We start from the raw sequence: 15,720 nt of genomic DNA on the forward strand, positions 1-15,720 counted from the left end.
GTCTCAGCTCGGACTTAGACTGAGACAAATGAGTCGGAGGATATGGCCGAGTGGCCAACCGGACCGGGCTGTACGAATGTGCGAGAGTCGCTTTTGTCGCTCTGTCTCTCTCGCACTCACGAGGCTTCCGCAACGGGTGCGAGAGAGACAGAGCGACGACTCGCGGACTCGGTCTGCAGCGCGGGCAGCGCGGGCTCCAGCCCAAGGTCAAACGACCGGCAACTCATGCCGCGGCCTGGCCGGGCTAGCGAGGCTGGCCGCATAGTGGCTGCTTTTCAAGTGCATCCAAAACGATCGGGGAATCAAGCGACTATGCAAGCCGACATCGTCGTCACGAGACCGCCAGCGCGTCACGCGAACCCGCGCAGAACGCTGCTGTGTCCCCACGTGGACTTTTACACTGCCAGATGACAACTCTTTTCTCTTCGTCTTTTGATTTCTGTCTGGTTGAGTCGATCGTCCCGGCCGGTCACACGGCGAGGTTTGATGAATGGCCCGTCGTGACGAGGCGTGACAGCGCTAAGCCGATTCGAAGGGCAATTAAGTGCTGGTCACACGCACAGCCAAAAAAAAAAAATTAAAAACAAAATTTAAAAAAAAATTTAAAAAAAATAAAAAAAAATTAAAAAATTAAAAAAAAAAATTAAAAAAAAATTTAAAATTTTTTTTTTTAAATTAAAAAAAAAAGACCGGAGTGAAAATAAACAAATTGTAACTTTCTTTCTCTCCAAGTGTTGGCGCTTCGCGACCGAAACCGCGACGCGGCTAGGCTGCGCGCTGCGGTGTCTTCTCCAGTCTCGGAATCTGCTGCTGACGAGGTGGACGCGCCTTCCTGGAACACCGGTCCAGCGTGTCCAGCCGCAGATAAAGCTTATTGGGCCGTGCGGTAATGACGAGTCAAAAGGGGTAAAGAAAGAGGGGAAATAAATCGTGAAAAAAAAAATATGCAGCTGTTTTCACGCCGAGAAGCAAGAAGAAGTCTGGCCGTTGCCACATCGAGGAATGCAAGTGGTGGTGTGCAAGTCTGTGTCATCCACCGCAAAGATGGACGGCCTTCAGTTTCATAGTCTCGTCGTCAACAAGTTTACTTGCACTTTCAGCCATCATTTCTTATGGACGCGGGAATGAGGCGAATACAAATCCGGTAAAAAGCCTTAAAAGTACCCAAAATTTAGCAAAATTCAAAAATGTATTTGCGAAATGAAAATTTTAGCCGCAAAAATGTTTTTTAAATAAAAGCCAGCTGACACCTTAAAGTGTATTGTATTGTTCTGGGTATGTTTTGAAGTAGGTAAAGGTATCATCTGCTACAAACAGGGGGCACACCCTAAAATTCAAATTAGCGATTTGACTAATTAATTCCACATGCGAGAAAAATGTCCCGGGCCGGTGACCCCCGAAAAAACTTTGCCGTTTCCGTCGATTTCCTTCCAAAAGTTGGCAGTCGGAAACAAATTCGCAGTTAGGCCCCGGCCGCCTCCAGCGCGCCAGCCAGGGGGTGGCGTGGAGGGGCGCCGCGACGCCGGGGGGTGGGGGGGGGGGGGACGCCGCTCGGGCCGCGGCAAACCGGCCTGATACAGGCAGCGCTGGCTCGTCCGCGCCGCCAGCCCAGAGCCAGGCAGGGCAAGCAAGCCAGTCGAGCCGGAGCAGCGAGCCGGCGAGGTCCCCGTACAGCCACGCCTCGCAGAGGCGCGCCTTCCGAGCCCGCGAAGCGCGCAGCGACCGCGGGGCGACGTCGCGAGCGAACCGAGTGCACGTCGCGGCGAGGCTCCACAGTGCAGTGACCAGTGTGCCTGTGTGTGTGAATGCGTTGCTAACGCAGTGTGCCCCACAAAAAAAAGGATTAACCATCGCGCATTATTTTGGATACCTCAAGATATTCGACGACTTTAGTTTCAACGACACCAGGTACGACAGGGCGAAAGGCAATAAAGAGTGCGTGTCCGACTCTGTCCTTCACATCCACATCCACTCGTCGCTGACACACTGGAATTCGGTGACAAGTTCCACAGTGTGCCGGTGCTGATTTGGTCGCTGTCACGGTCGCAAATTGCGCCGCTAGACAGAGACGCTCCTGCCCACCACACTGCAACGCCCACGCTCACTTTGCTGACACATTGGGCGACTGTCACCCGGCGAGGTTGGAGTCGCCAGTTCGCAGACCGTCTGCAGTGCCGCCGGCATAGGGCGACGCACTCAGTTCACCCAAACGACTTGGCCAGAGTGAGAGGCAAAATATGGACTCGCTCGAGAGACGACGCTCGGCAAACTGAGAGGCCAATACAGCCAGGAATCCCACACACGCATTCCCACAATCAGAGTGACACTAGAAAATTGGACCGTGGGTCAACCCCCCGACTTTGGCGCGCAAACGCTATTGCTACACACACACACACACACACACACACACACACACACACACACACACACACACACACACACACGAGCACGCGAGACGACCACGTGGCTGTGACGTGTTGCTGACTCAGTTCGTTGCCGGCGATGAGTATGTAGGAGACGGAGTAGGCAGTAGTTCGTGCAGGCGGCGGCAGCCTCACCGGAGCACCGGAGCGAAGCTGCTGCCGCCTCGGACAAAAAATAAAGAAAAGAAAAGTAGAGTGAGTGAGCCGGGCTGTGCTGTGCCGCTGAATGGACAAGGATGCCGGTATTACCTGTGTTACCTGGACCGGCCGGCTGCGAGGGGCGACGCAGGGGCGACGCCGGGGCGACGTTAAGGGGGGAGGGAGGGGGGGATCGCAGGGGCCCGTCTAGCAAGCAGCTGGCCAGTGACAGGCAACGGGAGCAGTTGCCTATTTATCGAGAACAGATTCGACCAAAGCGCGAACCCGCACTAACAAAGGGTCACCGGATCCGGTATGGTTCCATTCTCACTCTCTCCTCGTGAGCGCATGCATCACACGTCGTGTTTGCTTTTCGGGCCCCTGATTGGACAGGCCCTGATGTCCCAATCGCCCAATTAAGACCCGAGTGACCCGGCTAGCTGGAACGCGCGTCCCGGTCTTTCCCACCACACGCTGACCGCGGCGCGTCTGGAGGCGACTTCGCTTTCAGGGGGGTACGTAAAACGCTCTCCTAGTCCCGGGGTAATTAAATCGGGACGAAATCGGTCGGGAAAAAAAACTACCAGTGCCTCCACGCGAGCGGCCCACACCCACCACACTGGAAGCCGGCCCCGCCCAATCCCAACGACTTTTTAAAACCGCGAGGCCGCGCCGGGATCAGAGCCAAGCCGCCAAGACCGTCGAACAGTGAGAGCGACAAAGACAACGTCTTACTGCTACACTGCCAACGCACGCGGCGCGTTTCCCAAACTTGTTTCATCCGCTTTGCGCCAGAGGCTTCCGTCGTCTGCACTGTAAGCACGCACAGGGCGACTTATTGGATGAAGCGAGACCCAATGCTTTCACTACTCATAATTGAATAAGTGCAATGCGAGCCAAACTCCAGCAGAAAGGGGGAAAGAAACTTGTCGCGTCTGCCAAGTTTTTCGAGTGACGTCACGAAAGAAATGCAAAAGAGGTCCTGGGGCTGCGCCCTTCGCCGGGCTGCGCCGGGCTACGCACACACTAGGGCTGTCAAAGAAAATAAAGTAAACAAACTAAGCAGACGAAAAAGACGATTCCGTCCCGTGAGGATTTTCAAAGTTGTGGACGGGGGTGGCGGGGACATGCGAATTACTGTCACGACTCGAAGTCGGTTTCGCTTTATCCAGAACAACCCGCCAGAAAAAGAAAGTAAAAACACCAGCAAGGTAGCGTAGACTCGTTTGCAAATCTCTTGGGAACTTAGGCCCAGACAGAAAAGGGTTAGGCCCTGCAACGCCCTTGCATCGCGTGCACCGAGAGGGCTGCAATCTCATTACGCGACGGCACGCAAGAAACTGCATTCGCGACAACAAAAACAACAACAACAACAACAACAACAACAACAAACAAAACAAAAACAAGGCGTTTGGCCCGTGCGCGCCTTGCGGTTCCGAGTCTGGTGTTCGCACATAAATCCAGTGGTGCTCAACCAAGTGTCCACCTCATCTCCCCTTTCTTCTTCTTCTTCTTCTTCTTCTTCTTCTTCTTCTTTTCTTCTTCTTCTTCTTCTTCTTCTTCTTCCGTCATTCCATCTCCATTTTACTCGCGTCCTCCCTACCTGGCTCGATTTTTTGATGATGATAAATGCGGTTTGTCGCTATAGCCCGTTGCAGCAGGTGTGAGGTCCTCGCTTTTGAGGCTGTTTCCGCTCACTCGCCTCCCTCATGATCCGTGTGTGGTGTCCGACGGACACAAAGGGGCCCTCCCACCCACAGGCCGCGAGTTGGAACCCCTATAGCAAGCTCTTGAACTTGAACAGCAGCAGCGGACGTCGCGGACGGCGTGATAGAGTTTCCACCCGGCTCGTATTCCCCCCGTTCGACGACTTCCCTATGCGATAGTTCGGGGTTTTGGGCGGCGCTGCGGTTAGTGACACCGGTGTTTGTTTTTTGGTTGTGTGTGTGACACGTGCGCCTTTCCCACGGCGCTCATTGGCACATCACCAATTCCAAACGTGAGGCAAAAGAATCACATTGACCCAGTGTGGAGACAGCGTACACGCTCGCTCCTTCCGGGTCCCTGGTGTGCCGGTGTGGATTTCGGCGGGACAAGAGAGAAAGAGAGACTCGCAAGCAAGAGGGAGAGAGACGGAGAGAGAAAAACCTCGGCGTTCTATTCTCGTTGTACAACACATCGCTGAATGTGGAAGTGGATTGGGCGGGGCAGCGCGCGAAGCCACTACACCGCAGGTATTTCGATATTGGCTCCCAGAAGGGGGGGGGGGGGCGCTCAATACGGGGTGGGGTGGGGGAACAAGCCCGACCTTAACCTTGCGTACCCTCTTTCTCTCCAAGCCCCCCACGCCACGCCCGACAACGCCCCGCGCGCCGTCCGAGCGCAGATTGCGGACCCCTTTGGGGCAGTTCCCTCTGACCTTCCGTACTTGCCAAAATTAAGTTTTTCTTTTTTAATGGCGGTAGCTTAAAAATATCGGGTATTTGAACCCAAACCCTGCCGGGTGCGGCGAGCACGGCGATGTCTCAATCGGTATATTTATCGTCATTTCTGAAAAGAGGTAGAGGCCTCTTTGTCCACACCGCCACAAGTCATCGCACCCGTCCCAGTCGCTGCCGCCGCTCGGATGCGGTTAGCCAAGATTTAAAAAGTTTTGATTGGCCTTTCCATATTTTCCCTACTTTTATCTGCCTCCATCATGGCCGTGGCGCGGCGGGGCGGCCGAGCTGCCTACCACTGTCGGCACTTGGGTGCACTGTAAAATTTTTTGGTTGTCACTTGACGCCGATTTTAAGGCTAACTTGTTAATGACAATTTTTATCCCGCCCATTCAATAGATATAGGAGCTTTGAAAAAAATTTCATCACTTTGTGATCAAAATGTTATCCACGTTTTTTTTTCATAAAGTGACGACAAATTTTTACGGTGCAGCCCAGCCCCGCCGGAGGAGCCCTTTGGGGTCATTTTCTCCGGCGGACAGCAGCGCACCTCCTCGCGCGATGACCAAGACACTGTCTCACTCGCCTCCCCTGGGGGGGGCTCCGGGCGGTGCGAGAGAAGAGGAGAGGAGAGAGGAGTGAGAGGAGAGGGAGAGAGGAAGGAGAGGAGAGGAGAAGAGAGGAGAGTGGCCGGGGAGATGAGGAGATAAAGGGGGGCCGCGCTGCTAAATCATTAGTTTTGTATTTCCCGGTCGGTCGCGCATGGCGCGGGGGGTGGCCACGGCCGCGCCACTGTCGAAAAAGATGGTACTCCTCGCATCGTTTGTCATCCTGGAGCGGCTGGAGCGGCAGCAGGCGGGAAAGGCAATTTCGGCCACCGCGGAGACGCGCGACATTTGACGAGGCCCACGCCAGTCACTGCCGTGGAGGCAAATGATTAAATTAGGGCCAGAGGAGAGGAACCCGAAAAAAAGGGGGCTCCAAAGAATCATCGAACGGTCAAATTGGTCCAGACTAAAAAGGGGGCTCCAAAGAATCATCGAACGGTCAAATTGGTCCAGACTCGTCTAGTCCGTCTGGCCCGTGTTTTTGTGACTGTTTCCTGCACAGACACACACAAACACAGACACACACACACACACACACACACAGAGGACGGGCGCCGTGTACTTGTGGGCGTCCGGATCGCCCCATTCGACTCGCAGTGAGGGACTGCAACGGCGAGGCGCCGCGGACAGTAACGCCTCCGGAACGGCTCTGGAACGCCTCCAGTAACGACCAAACGAACGGAACCAATCGGCGGCGGCGGCAATCAACTCGGGGAACAAAAAGAGACAGAGAACACATGCCGCAACCGCCTACAGAGAACCCCGGCGACTGGAAATCAATTTCATTCCAGCCGATGTCGATCAAACAAATCCAAAAATGTCACTGTTTTTGGTTTCTTTTTTTTTAAACGGCGGGCGGGTATACGGTTCCAGGTGTGAAGGGTTACAACGGAACGGGTTCCCCCTTCCCCTTTCCCCTGGCCCCACAGCCCGCCCACTCCCCCCGACAGTGTATCGTCGTTATTTATTTTCGTAAAACAATCTACGGTATTTAAATGAGCCCGCCGTACAAACAGTTCTCGGTGTCGGCCAGGTTATCTTATCGCGACGCCCGAATGCGACTGCTCCGCTGTGTAGGTGTGTGTGTGTGTGTGTGTGTGTGTGTGAAAGAAGGGGGGACGGGGTGACTTCCGCTGCCAAAGAACAACTGAAGCGAAGGGAGGAAAAGGGGGAGAGGTCTTGCGCGCGCTGCGGTGGCACCTCCGGCACGGTCTTGTAGGCCTTGTTGTTGTTGTTGTTGTTGTCGTTGTGGGCTCGCCACTGGTCAAATGCCGCACCGGGCGGTGGACGCTGTGCTGCTCGCCGGGGCGAGACATCGGGCCCAGGGGGTAGCCGGCAGCCAGGCGGCCAGCCAGGCAGGCAGGCAGGCAGCCGCAGGGGGAAGGGGTTTTAACTACACCACGCCGTGCTACGCCCCGCACCGCTGTGTGGTCCGCGCGGATCATACGTGTATCGTGCGCGTTCCACGACCCCACCGGGGGCTCCGCGAGCCTGAGTGGATTGGGGCAAGGGCTGCAGAGGGCTGCAGTGTAGGGCCCAGGGCCCCAGGTAGGGCTCGTCTCGTCCGCCTGTCCGCCCTTCGCGACGCATGGCGATGCCTGCCCAAATCCCATTCCACTGGCTTCCCTTGCCCGGCCCATTCTCTAAAGGGCGAATTCGATCAGCCGTTCGCACTCTCTCTCTCTCTCTCTCTCTCTCTCTCTCTCTCTCTCTCTCTCTCTGGCCACTCGGACGCACTGACGCGCGTGCGCATCGCTCGATTGGCCGCACGCGGCTCAGCCGAGCGCATCGCCGTCTCTCTCGCACTCACGGGGCTCTCCGTAAGGGTGCGAGAGAGACGGCGGCAGGCAGGTGCGACTAGTCGGCGGCGGGGCCGCGCGGGGCCGGCCGGCACAATGGACGTCCATCTCGGCCTTGGGACCGAATTTACAGCGTCGGCGCCAGTGGCGGCCACAGCGGCCACAGCCCGGACAGGCGGAAGAGCGAGTCTAGAGCGCCGCAGCAGCGCCGCGCTGTATCGCCGCATCTAGCTCGCCGCCCGGCTCGGCTCGGCCCGACCGGAGCTCGGCTCGAACGCAATGACTCGCCGCCGCAGATCTCGCGCCCCGCTCGCAGTGGCGCGGCCAGCTCCCTCTCTCTCGCACCTGTCCGGGGCGTCGTGCGGGTGCGAGAGAGACAGAACGACAGAGAGCAGGGCGCCCCGCGTGGTGGGAGCGGGCCCTGCACTGTGTGGGCGATACTACCTTAATTACATAGGCCCGCACCCCAATGCTGCCACACTCTGAAAGGATGACGGCGGCGTCCTGGCAGAGACACGCAGCCCCGCGACGCGGCGCGAGATACAGTGTACGCACCGCCGTAATTGGCGGACTTTGGATTGACAGGCAGGGGATACCCCGGCGCGTCCACGTCGGCGTCCTCGAGCACGTCCGCGTCGACGCGGCCGTGAGCCCGTTCCGCGCGTTGCGGCCGTTCGAACGGTCATTTACATGGCGGAGACAGCCTGGAAGGCCTCGGCGCGTCGCGGCAGGTGCAGGTTGCTGCAGCGGCGCGGTGCGAGTGGACGAGTGCGTGTGTGTGTGTGTGCGTGTTGTTTGAACAATCTCTTGGGAAATGTTTGCCGTGCCGGTGCTCCAAAGCACTCCTCCGGAGAGGTGAGCAAGCTGAAAAGAGACGCGGACCGAGGACCACTCGGCCGCGCCCCACCCCGCCCCGCCCCGCCCTAAGCCCCTCCAAGACCCTCCTAGGTGCGCCTTTTCGGAAACAACGCGGCATGCCCTGCAGGGCCATGCAGGCGGACGTCGGCGGATGCGGCGGCGCGGTGCGGCGGCGTCAGACCGCAGCGGACCGATTCCGGACTCGGCGTCTCTCTCGCACTCGCGGGCCGCGCCGCAGTGCCGCGTGGGTGCGAGAGAGACAGAGCGAAGAGTCACTGGCCGCCGCTTTTCGGCGGATGCGCCGCGGCGGGCACAGCCGCCGGTCTGTCTCACTCGCACCCCCCCGCGGCGCCCCGCGAGTGCGAGAGAGACAGTGTAGGCGTCGCGCCGCACTTCGTCACGGTGACTGAGCGACGCCGCCGACTCCCCCACCTCGTCGGTCAACACAGCACTCGTCGCCTCCGAGGTGCACCGCGACCACCGCTCGCCCTCCCCGTCCTCGACGGCGACAACGAGGTGGCCGTCGAAGGGTTGGTCCGAGCCCCGAGTAGAGCAGGCTCGTTTCTGCTGATACGTGCAAGCACGGCGGAAACAGCTGTTTGGAAGGGGGACACACAGCTTGCTCCCTTTTGCTGTCCCAGCACGCGCCGTGTGTGTCCCAAACTGGCCCCGGCGCGGATTCGAACCCGCGCGAACGGACCTCCACGGGCCCTGGCCTTGACACTGGCAGAGCCCGGCAGAGCCTTGATGAGGTCCAGAGACGGCCAGACAATGAGTGTAGCAGACGACACAGCAGACGACACGCAGCCGGACGGGCGCGTCCAGTGTGGGAGCGAATCACGTTCGGGGGAGTGCTGCTGGGGTCAAAACAAAAACAGGCGCCCCCGCCGCCTCCGCCGCCCTTTCCAAACAATAAGGCCTGAAAGGCGATGCGACGTTCTCCCAGACCCCTCGCCTCAAATCCCTCCTCTCTCCCTCCGCCATCACCGTCACGGTCCTGGAGAGTCCTCGGCCAAAGCCCCGAGACTGACACCGGAGGAGGTCCTCCAAGGCCCGGCAGGCCCGGCCGAGGTGTGGAGGCAAACACCGAAGGGGTCGATACACATTTTTGCGGCATCCCCGACGACAAATAACGCCCCCGCAAAAAGTTAGTGGTGGCTACCTCAGGCGACGAACAAAGTCGAGAATCGAATTTCGGAAACAGTTTTTGTTTTATTCGCAAAGCGAGTTAGGGGAAATCCGTTTCGAGAATCGAGTTGGAGGCCTCTGGCGAGGACAGCAACCACACTGCCAAATTTCAAGTTTAAAAAAATGCCCCCCAAAAAGGCCTTTTAAGGGGGTTTGAAATCACTGTTTAGCAGTGTGCCAAAGAAAGTATCCGCGAGTACGCATGGTCAGTGTCTGTCCATCAGTCTCGCCCTGCTCGTCTCATTACGACAACCATAAACGCCTTTTAAAATCCAGTAACCATAAACTGCGCGGTCAGACGCGGCGTGGCGGGGCGGGGCGGGGCGGGCCGGACGCCGCAGACGGTGCTTGCTGTGGTACACTGTGGCGGGCACGGCCAAAAATCCGCGGCTAAACGCAAGCCTCTCCCATGCCATTGTGTTCCGCTCCGCCAACCGTAGGAGGAAACAGCTCCGCATTCTTTGTTCTTGAGTTAGTGAGTACAGTCATTTCCCCCTCAAGTGACTCCCAACAAAATTTTTCGAACTGGTTTTTGTTTCGATCCAAGCTGCTGCCGACGTTGTTGAATTCAGTTTGGGCCCTCCGAAAACAAACTTGTCACCACGCCGCCGTGGACACACCTGGCTGGCACATCTGGGTCGAGGCGGCGCCAAGACAAAACGGCTCTATTCTCGTATTCCTAGTTCCCTAGCCGGGCTTGTTTGAATTGCAGACCGGGGCGGGGCGGGGCGGGCTGGCGACGGGCTTTGCGGTTGATCGCGACATCGTGGCGACGAACGGCTGTGCCCCAGCTGGGGCCCTTGTTTGGACTGGGTGCTGCGTGAGCGTGTTCCAGAGCCCTCGGCGCCATTGTTCGAACCCGGCGGCGTTCAGTCGCTCTGTCTCTCTCGCACCTCCACGGGGCGGCCCGCGAGTGCGAGAGAGACAGAGCAGGGCAGGTGCCGGGGACCCTCGCAAAGGCCAGCGAAGGCCCTTTGGCACTAGGCGTCTGCATTCGTACGAAGCGCGGCGCCGCAGATGGGGCCCCACTGCCAATTGTAAGCCGCGACCTTGGCGAGGGGGCCTTGGCGGGGGGGGGGGGGGGGGGCGTCAAGGACGCGTCGGTTTGGCGCGCGCAATAAACGGCCAACGACCGCCGCATTCCGTCGTAATAACGAGGTGCATCGATCCCATTAGTATTCATGGCGGGGCGGGCGGCTCGCAAAGGGCGCGCCGTGTAGGGCAACACACGTCGCCAGGCGTGTCCAAAACTCTTTTGGCGGTCTGTTTCCACTTCGTGTAGACCAGCGCCCAGCGCGCGGCGGGTCGCCTACACTGTTGGGACTTCCCTGCCTTGAACTTGGCGCTCCACCACCGCCGTCAGGCCGGACTACTACTGGAGTTCCCAGTGCAGGCCCACTGTGCCGTTGTACATCTTTCAGACATTTTGAAATGAAAGGGCCAGCAGTGCAGGGCGGCGGGCGGGCCAGGCGGCCGCCCGACCCGCTATGTCGCCTTAATAACGCCACGACTTAATTCATCCACGAGGAACAGGGTCCGCGGCGGCCCACTGCAAACGCCCCGGCCTTCCCCGCCTCCTCCCTGGCGTCTGGGAAAAAGAGCCGCCGGCACGCCGTTCGCTGCAGTGTTTTACGCAAACTGCGAAATTAGAGCCCCCCCCCCCCCCCTCCGCGGCACGGCGGGCATGGCGGCCCCCGCGGCGGCCGGCGAGGCGCGGCGAGGCGGCTCTGGGTTCCCTCACTGCAACTCGTCCAAGTTCAAGGACGTGGTGGGGCGCCTGCCTGGCCGCCTGCAGCCGCACTGTACAGTGCGGGCGCGCCGCCCACCACACCGAGTCACTCCACTGCCATGCCCCCGCGGTGCCCCCACGGTGCCCCCATCGTGTGAGACACGAATATTAAGCGCCGTGCCGTCCTAGACGCCTTTTCTCCTGCCTCCAGTTGCCGCACGCGTCCGCGGCAGTCAAATGGTGGCCGGGGCCTGTCTCTCTCGCACACGTGGGGCGTCCCGCAGGGGTGCGAGAGAGACAGGGAGACGGAAGCGTATGAGAGGGACAGAGCGACGAAAACGCAGCTTGAGGAAAAGCCGCCTGCTGCCGGTGGGAGTCGAACCCGGGTCACTTCCTCGACGCTGACGTCGTCGTCGTCGTCGCCGCACGTGGCGGTTTTCCCCGGGCAAAGCAAAGCAAAGCGAGTACGTGACTGGCGATGGTCTGGGAACGAGTCCGCCGTGTGCCGTTACGCCCCTAGAACGCCTCGCCGTGCCGCGCCGCGCCGTGCCGAGGCCCGCAGCGCACTCCCTCGTTAGCCTCGCACCAGGCAAATGAGGGCTCTCTTCTCTCTCCTCCACCGCAAAAAAAACTAGAACAATTTGTGCCATCAGGTCGCGGTGTAGTGGTTCGTTCGGTAAGCACCGACCGGCATGCCCACACTTTTTGTACCTGGCACCTGCTTGCGCTGCTTGCGAGTTTGTAAGTTTGTTTGTTTTTTGCGCTGCCACCGGCCGAGCCGAGACGCCGTGGCTCCTTAGCCGCCGCCGGTGTTTCCTGTGTACACTCGGCGCGGCGGACTGGCAGGCAGGCGGTGATGGCGGTGGCGGTGGTTTTCGCGCGGAGCGTGGCGCTATGCAAAAATTGAGCTCTCGACACAAGGGGGCGTCGGATGAAATATTCACGCCAAACCGCGAAGGGGGAGCGACAGAGAGAAAGTTACAGGCCGCAAAATAAGCAGAGAGAGAGAGAGAGAGAGAGAGAGAGAGAGAGAGAGAGAGAGAGAGAGAGAGAGAGAGAGAGAGAGAGAGAGAGAGAGAGAGAGAGAGAGAACAACAGTGCTAGTCGTGTTCAACTCCGCGCTCCAAAAGTGCAGTGTGCTAACAGTGCCGGCTGCGCGGGGCGGGTCCTCCCAGCCTACAATTGGACCGGCAGGCAGCTCGCGCGGGAAGCCGACACTTGATTTGAATTATTTGGAGCCACGCACACGCACAGACAGACAGACAGACAGACAGACAGACGGGCGGACTTCACGCTCTAGCAGTGGCGCGCGAGCCACGACTGCACATAGCGGGCCGGCCGCTGCTTTACAGACCCCTGCACGTCCTCCTTGATAACCTAGTCCCTCATCATCCAGAGCGGCATTTAGCCACGTGGTTCAAGTTGGCGGAAGCGAGTTGTTGACAGTCGGTTGGTTGGCGCTCGGATAACCGTTTTCGTTATCGAACCGAGCAGCCAAATCGGCTCAGCGCCGCGCCGCCCCCTCCGCACTGGTGTGCGTCCGGCGTCGGGCTCTCGATGATGGCGGCCCCGATGACGCGACCCGATCGTTCTTATCAGTGGCGTGGCGGCGCCAGTGTAGTGTCACGTCGGTGACCCCGGGGCATCGCGACGCACCTCCGCCTGTCTCTCTCGCAATCATGGGGCGCCCAGGGAGGCGAGAGAGACGGAGCGACCAAGCGAGTCGGGTCAGGGCTCTCCGGGAGTCGCCACTACACTGGAGGAGAGCACACTAGTAGCGGGGAGCGTGGGGAGAGCAGACGATGGAGTGCCCAATCAGGGAGTCGCGTCGGGTCCCCGATGAAAAGACTACACGTCCCCCAATTTGAATGAATGGCCGGGCCTTCCTCTCAGCCCGCGGATAAAAGGCTTCGATTTCCTGTGTGGCTTTGTGTGGGGCCTGCACTGTGGGACTGGGCCGCCTTACGAGCTGACCAAGCAGGGACCCGCCAAACCAACGGCCGAGTTACGCCCTTCAACGGACCACTCCACCCACAAAAATAAAATAAAAATGATTTACTTTTGGGGAGGCTTTCTTCGTCCATTAGCGTCGCAACACCTCATTTCGAGACGGCCCCCGGCTGCTGCTTCTGCTGCTGTTCGCGGTCTGATTTACAGTCGAGTGCCGCTCCTACTCCAGGAGGGATTTCGCATAAATCTCGAGCAGCAGCATAGAGCGGGAATAAAAAGTAATGGGCATATAGTCGATCCCTTGCCTGCTGACTACTACCCAGCAGACTGCACTTTTTGGCCGCGAAGGGCGAACCATGGTCCGTTTTCTGGGGAAATTCACCTGCCCACTGTTGAAAAACTTGAAAAAAAAAAAAACAGTTTTCAAAATAAATTTATTTTTTGCAGCGATTCATTCGGTTGGTAGTCAGAACAGCCCAAGCTAAATGACTTCCCAGGACTCCACTCCCCCTACTTTTAACAGTGCCCCTTCCCTCCCTACATTGTAGCGGCGGATAAGCGATCTGCTGTCGATTTACAACGCGAAGGACGCCCCCCGGCGCCTCGCCTCTTGCGCCTCGCCTTGCGCCTCGCGTCGATGGACGCGTCAAACTGCCGCGAAATTAAAGTCAAGCCCGACTTTATTAACCCGTCCGAAACAATCAACAATAAAAGTCTCGATGCCTCTTCGTTCGCCTACTGCCAGCCATCGCCGCGCCCGCAGAGTGTGTGGTGTGCTGTTGTTGTAGCAGCGCGCGACACGGCAAAAAAAAAGTTGGCAAAATGGGCACCGGTGAAACGAAATAACGAAATTCGCAAAGAAACGAAGGCATGTACATTCAAACGAGGCAGTCAGTATCAAAAAGGGCGAAAAATTGGATGATTCCACGGCCCCGCCCACACGCCGTGCGAAACCAAGCATTCTGCCCCCCCCCCACACACACACAGAGGGACAGCTGCCGTTATGTAGCAATCGAAAAACGCGCCAGGGATGATAATCCCGAATAAGAAATACAAAACCTGGGGTGGAAAAAAAAGACAGTGTGGGGTGCACGCACACGGAGCAGCGGGGTGGCATTCGCACAGAGCGAAAAAGAAATGGGAAAATAATTTTTACGACGGGAATAAATAATTAACCGACTGCCCGGGGAAATAAAGGGCAGAGAAAAGGTAACTCCACACAAAAGCGAGCGTCATTGACCCGAGCAAAATCCCTCCTCGGTGAGAAAATTAATATCGTTACTTTCGCAGACGACGCGACACCCTTTCGCACTTTCGCGGGGGGGGGGGGGGGTAAAATTACAGAATTAAGCCGCGCGCGCCGCCAAACGCGCGTAAAGTCGCGCAAACTCACGGCAGTGCGGCGGCGCAGCGAGCAAAGTCGGACCGGCCGCACCGCACAGTTTGCGCGAAATTAGCAAAGTGGTGGAAGCCGATTGTCGCACCCTGAGCGCAGCGCAGACTAATTGGAGGTGTCGCCTCGGAGGAGGGAGAGAGAGAGAGAGAGAGAGAGAGGCCTTAGTGGCTGCCAAAATATCTGGACAGAGTGCTGCTGTAATTGTGTGTGGATTCCGACAGTTTTTTTTCTCCTTTCCGCTTTGCACCCTCTGCGGTGGTGTTAAGACCTACAGGAGGGGCGTGCAGACTCTCTCTCTCTCTCTCTCCTCTCTCTCTCTCTCTCTCTCTCTCTCCCTTTTTCTTCGCGGTCCATCAGCTGATCCAGCATTCCAGCAGACCGGGCTGCTGGACAAAAGGCCGCACCCTCCGCGACCCTCCAGCCGACCCTTGGCCGACCCCTCAGACGACCCTCCGTCGTCGTCCGTCCGGCCGTCACAGATCATTTCCCGATTCCTGGAATCCGGTCGACAAACTAGGGGCACGGCGTCATTTCCGGAAAACCTTTCCATTTTTCCAGTCTAGAAAATTCCAGCCTTCTTATGTCCTTTTTTCTAGCTGTTTTTATTTTTGCGACAGCGCGGAGGTTGTAATTAGTTTCCAGTGGGGCTGCGCTAACCGCGCAAACTATGCACGGGTTAAGAGAGTCGTGAATAAGAGTACAAGTTGGAGTGCGTCAACAAGAAGCAACAATGTTCCGGCCACGCCGGCTGGCGGGCACGCGTGGCAGGTGGAGAGAGAGAGAGAGAGAGAGAGGAACAGGCAGACGCCAGCAGGCGGAGCGAGAGGGAGTGAGAGAGAGGTGGAGGGCTGCGGAGGGGGAGGAAATACCCCACAGGGGAAGAGGGGAAAGGGGGGAAAGGGAGGAGAGAGAGAGAGAGAGAGAGAGAGAGAGAGAGAGAGAGAGAGGGGGCAGGAACTGGTTGAAGGTTGAGGGTAGGATTCGTCACGACACCGAGGCGCACGCGACAAGGCCTAGGGTCCGAGGGCCGCCGGCTAGCTGTCCCAGCGGGCTGCCAAGGTCGTCCACGGGGGTTGCTGGCTGGCATCACGGAAACTACTCTATCCGGACAGCCTGGATAGGTCGCAGTCCTCGCCGACAGACAGACAGACAGACAGACAGACAGGCGGGCGGACAGAGGGGGCATCCACCTC

General features: G+C 58.3%; 2 protein-coding genes across 3 annotated transcripts in view; one reads left to right on the forward strand and one right to left on the reverse strand.

The window, feature by feature from the left end:
- Nucleotides 1-15,720, reverse strand: part of LOC117639211 (mitoguardin) — a 63,584-nt gene that overhangs the window by 15,230 nt on the left and 32,634 nt on the right. The gene's annotated exons all lie outside the window — the stretch shown is intronic.
- LOC117639212 (protein unzipped-like) overlaps nucleotides 1,634-15,720 on the forward strand; it is a 41,762-nt gene continuing 27,675 nt past the window's right edge. For both annotated transcript variants that reach the window (XM_034374653.1, XM_034374654.1), the window contains exon 1: nucleotides 1,634-1,908. The gene's annotated coding sequence lies outside the window, so the exon portion shown is untranslated. The remainder of the gene's footprint in view (nucleotides 1,909-15,720) is intronic.

The sequence above is a fragment of the Thrips palmi genome, unplaced genomic scaffold, assembly GCF_012932325.1.
Source record: "Thrips palmi isolate BJ-2018 unplaced genomic scaffold, TpBJ-2018v1 HiC_scaffold_11, whole genome shotgun sequence".
Classification (NCBI taxonomy): Eukaryota; Metazoa; Arthropoda; class Insecta; order Thysanoptera; family Thripidae; genus Thrips; species Thrips palmi.